The sequence below is a fragment of the Gossypium arboreum genome, chromosome 6 (genome assembly GCF_025698485.1).
Source record: "Gossypium arboreum isolate Shixiya-1 chromosome 6, ASM2569848v2, whole genome shotgun sequence".
NCBI lineage: Eukaryota > Viridiplantae > Streptophyta > Magnoliopsida > Malvales > Malvaceae > Gossypium > Gossypium arboreum.
In genome coordinates this window covers 99,019,126-99,024,511 of record NC_069075.1, presented here as the reverse complement: position 1 = coordinate 99,024,511, position 5,386 = coordinate 99,019,126, and positions in this window count along the sequence as shown.

The following is a 5,386-nucleotide window of genomic DNA, read 5'->3' as shown; positions in this document are numbered from 1 at the left end:
GGATTAATGTTAACAAGTAAGTGAAACTACTAATGTGATTAGGAAATTAAAGAAGGGAAATTGAGATCTTAGTAAGTTCTTAAGTGTTTGAACTTTTGGAAATTTAAGAGTAAATTGTAATAGATCTGCTTGGGACAGCAGCAATAGCGTGATTTTAGAAAATCACCATAAATTGTTGGAGTTGAGTTAGAGGCTAAAAAATTATGTTATTAAAGCTTAATGACTCTAGTTTCAAATGAAATCAACGAGAACATATTTTGAATTCTTTACAATGAGAAATTTGATTCAAAGTGAAGAGTGGTCAGATTAGTTAAACAGTGAAACAGGGGAAACTTTAAGAAAAATATGGTATTGATTGGGCAAACCAAAAATTCGGAAAATTTTATGGATGAAAGATATATGAGTCTATTTTCAGGGAAAATTTACGGCACTTGATTTGGAGTTTCGTAGCTCTAGTTACAAATAATTTAATGACTGTTGCTCAGGAAGACAGCTTGTAGTGAATTTGTGATTATGTTGTAAACATTGATAAAACTGTTTGAGTTGCTTATAAGATATTGATTAAAACCATATGAGAATTTTGAATTGTGACGTTAGGAAATGATATATAAGTGATTTTGATATGATGAAATTGATGTACAAGATATGTGACAGCCTTAAAACGACCCTAGTCGGAATATGGTTTCGGGACCACAAAACCGAGGCATAAAAATAATTTGATATTTATTTTGATGCCTATAATATGTGTTAACTCATGTGTGACATTTTTGATGCTTTAATTTAGAGTTATAAATGTGAATTTCACTAGAAAGGACCTAGTAGTAAACTTTAAAAGAATGAGGGGGGAAATGTGTGATGACTAGTTGATCATGCATGCAAAAATGAGGGGTTTGCATGTCAATTTCCCCTTTTATTAGCTAATGGCTGGCCATGACAAAGGAGGATGGGCAAAACATGTCATAGACATGTTTTGTTGGTGCATCATGGGTGAAAAAAATATAGATTAATGAGTATGGGTAATAAAGAATGAAAAAAAAAAGAGAAAAAATGGTCTCATGCATGCCCATTGCCGTGAGTTGTGGAGAAAGAAAGAAGAAATTTTGTTCATCATTTTCATTTCCTTTGGGCTGAAAATTCTAAGGAAGAAGGAAGAAATTCTTGTTTCATGTTGGTTTGGAAGAGGTTTAGGAGGAGGTTTGGCCATACTTGTACCTAGATTAAGGTAAGTTTGATGTTTTGCCATGAGATTCATCTATATTTTAGTAGTTAGCTTGAGTTCTAACTAGCCATGGTTCAAATCCTTACTATGTCATGGAGATGATATTCGGCTAAGGTGAGGTTGTGTTGATATCATTTGCATGCTAAAAGTGAAGCTTTGTAATGGTGCATGTGATGGTGGATTGATGATTATTGAATATTATTTTTAGCACTTTTGAGTGAGAGTTTGATAGATACCATGAGGTTAAACTTCATGACATTGTAAGCTTGTAAGTTGGATGATGAAGTTCATGCTTTGTGAAGGTAAATGGGGTAGAAGGAGCATTCGGCCATAATGAAAATATATGAGATAGTCATAGTCATCCTTATGATTCGGCCCTTGCACCTATATGTATATATGTTTGCACATGATGTATTGGCATGACATATATACTATTTCAAGGTATATATTTGCTTGTGATGATGTTTCGGTTATGAAGTACATGAGAGATGTGTATTGAGCTACAATATGTAATGTGTTAGTTAGTAAAATGTATGCTGTTTTTGTGTGGTATTAAGTGTATAATTGGCCTCAACATGGACATGCATATTCGGCCACATGAAGGGGGGGTTGGTGTGCATGCATTCGGTTAGAGGCAAGCATATTGATGCCTATTCTTGGCTTGGAAAATTCGGCTAAGGAGAGTACTAACTAATGTGTTGAATTCGATTCGTGATTTCGTACACATGTGACTCTAATGTCTAATGTATATAAGGGCTAAGTACCTTGAGCTTCACTTTGATGTTTGAATGAATTGTATTGAATTGTTTGTTGTGATTAAAAATTGTGCATGACCATTGTGTATTTGAGCTAAAGGATGGCCATATGACCATTTAAACTCCTTGTCATATTCGGCCATAAGCTATCATAATGAGATTTTAATAAGTTAAATTTGTGTGAATTAGCTCAAGAGCTTAGAGGACCACAGTTGGATAAGGAAAGGAAAAAGTGATCGAATAGCCGTCGAAATCGCTCGACAACATCCAAGGTAAGTCTTCGAGTAATGACCCTACTTGAATTATATTGAAATCATGCTCCTTGTGTGTGGCTATTGAGCCGAAATTGTAAAGGTTTGATAAATATTTTGTGTTTGAGCCTTAGTAATGAAAATGAAATATGAATGTGTCGTGATTATTGATATATGTGTACATGAGCATTTGAATGATACCCGGCTAAGTCTCAAGGCATTTATGCTAGTGATTATATCCGGCTAAGACCGAAGGCATTCGTATGGTTGTTATATCCGGCTAAGACCAAGGCAATTGTGCAAGTTACCAAATCCGGTTAAGACCAAGGCAATTGTGCTTGTGGTTATATCCGGTTGAATCCAAGGTACGTGACTCGGAAATGAGTAATCTTGCTGTAAAAATTTCAGTTTATACACTTTTGAAAATTCCAGCAATGAGGTATGTTCGTATGTGCTTGAATTAGTTGAGCCTTTACAAGTAAGTACTCGCTCGGTTGATAAACGAGCTACCGCCTTTAGCTAAGTTGTTCTTTGTGTATAAACATAAGGGTCGGTAATGTGAAGTAAGTATGACTATGAGAATGTGTATTAATAAAGTGATTCATTTAGTTATGTAAATGTAATACTTTAGTCAAAGCTGATTTCATTATTTGAGACTTACTAAGCATTAAAATGCTTATCCCGTTGCTTTGGCTCTCTGTTTTATAGATTTTGCTCGTTAGCAATCGGATTTGGGATCATCGAAGTCGAAGTCATCCACACTATCAAAGCCCCCATTTTGGTACAATTTTGGTTGAACTTTGAAATGGCATGTATAGGACTACCCTTTTGTTGTAGGTCATGTACCTTTCGGTTTTGTGTAAACTTGGATAGCCATGCGAAAATGGCTTATATACGTTTTTAGCATAGTACTATAATCGTTTGTATGTTGATCATTATGAGGTATGGAATTGTTTTGAAACGATTAGCCATTGGAATGGTTAATCATGATCACACTTTGTGCTATGTATGCAAAAAGGGCCAATTGAATCATGGAAATCATGAAATAGGTAAAGCCTACCTTAAAGGCAGATGCTGACAGCAGCAGTGATGTGGATGTGAAAAATCACTAAAAATAGTAGGAATGGTATTAAATAGCGAATAAATTATGTAAATGAACCTTGATGAATCTACTTTCATATGGAAGAAACGAAACTGTCATATGAGTTATATGTTAAGAGATATTAAAGTTCTCGTGAAACAGGGCCAGAACGGTTTCTGGATCCCCTGTTCCGACTTTGGAAATTCATTGTAAATTAACCAGAGATAATTAGGAGTCATTCCATATATGTATAGATTCCTCTCTGAGTATAGTTTCTATAGAAACAAACGGCATCAGTATTGAAGCCCTTTACAGGGAGATATCCAATTTGTAATGCGTGAGGGTCAGTGTAGTCGAACCCTGGATTAGGGGAGACTTTAACTAATAAACTGTACTAATTGGCCGGACCAAAAATTCTAGAAAAAAATATGTTGATGGACTTATGAGTCTAGTTTCAGGTAAAATTTACGAAACTGGTTTTTGAGCTTCAAAACTCAAGATATGATTTTTAAGGCGACAGTGACGCAGTAACCAGCTAGTCTGGAAATTTTTTTTTTTTTTAGGACTGTGAAAACAATTAAGTTAAGTCTGTGTGCACCTTGTGTTCGACTCCGGTAACGGACTCGGGTACGGGGTGTTACAAGATATGTATATGTGGTGAGGCCGAAATGGCTAATATTAAATGTGTGCAAGTTATCTGAAGGGCCTTTATGAAAATGTGTGCTATCTTATTTGTATAGTGAGGCTGAATGGTTACTTAGAAATGTAATATGGCTGAGTGGTTATTTAAATGAAAGCAAAGTATATGATGTATTAGCAAGTAATGATAAAAGCATTATCTTATAAATGTGCTTGTGTATGTGGTGCGACCGAATGGGCAAGTGTGAAATGTACATATGTTTATGTGTATATAATGGGGCCGAATGACCAATTGTGAAAAGTGGGTATTATTAGATATTTGATGAGGCCAAAGATAGTAAAAAGTATATAAAATAAATTGTACTGAGATTGTATCCGGGCTTAAAGACCCGCGGGCTATATGCTGGAATTATATCCGGATTAAATCCCGCAGGCTTTGTGCTGGTAATATATCCGGGTTAAATCCCACAGGCTTTGTGTTGGTAATATATCCGGGTTAAATCCCGCAGGCTTCGTGCTGGTATTATATCCGGGTTAAATCCCGCAAGCCTAGTGCTGGTATTATATCTGAGTTTAAAGTCCCGTAGGCTTCGTGCTGGTGTTATGTTTGGGTTTTATACCTTGCAGGCCAAGTGTTAGTGAAATTGATAAAGTATATGACTATGAGATCCTATGCTAAGATGATAAATTGAACTCGTATTACATATTAAGTGATTCAGGTATGTGATATATATATATTATATGTGAGATTGATCTGACGGGAATTAAGAATGTGTAATGAGAAGCATATGAAAAGATGTTGTAAATTCATATGTATATTTGTATATGTGTGCATTCAGTTATTATGCAAAGTTACAAGATAGTTTTCGATATGCTATTTAACTATGAATGTTGAAAGTAAGTGTGGGTAAGAAATGATACACTAGTGAAATTTGAAAGAATTAAAGTTAATCCGGAAGCTTGTAAATACTATGTTTATATGAGTTTGAGTATAAACGGAGTAAAATGATATGTGTTTGTGCATAATCAGCCAAATAGTATTGTACTCAGAAAGTGTTATGTGATTTCGAACATTTGGTTTGTTTTTAAGTTCAACTGTTTAAATTGCTTAAGACTTACTAAGCTTATGAAAGCTTACTTTGAATGTTATGTTTCTCTGTTTATTTTTGTAGATCGTTGACTCTTACTATTAGCTCGGGGATCGTCAGCACTTCGTCACACTATCTACTATTGTAGTAATCATGTGATTTGGACTTAGCTTATGGCATGTATAGGATAGACTATAAATAGAATGATATTTTGACTATTGTATATAAGCCATGCGAATATGGCATCTTATGGAAGTTTACTTTTATAAGTTTTAACTTTGATCTTTGTTTGTGTCTATTAGTTATATAAATAAATGATCTTTTATTTAAGAAAAGGTTCAAAATTTTACTGT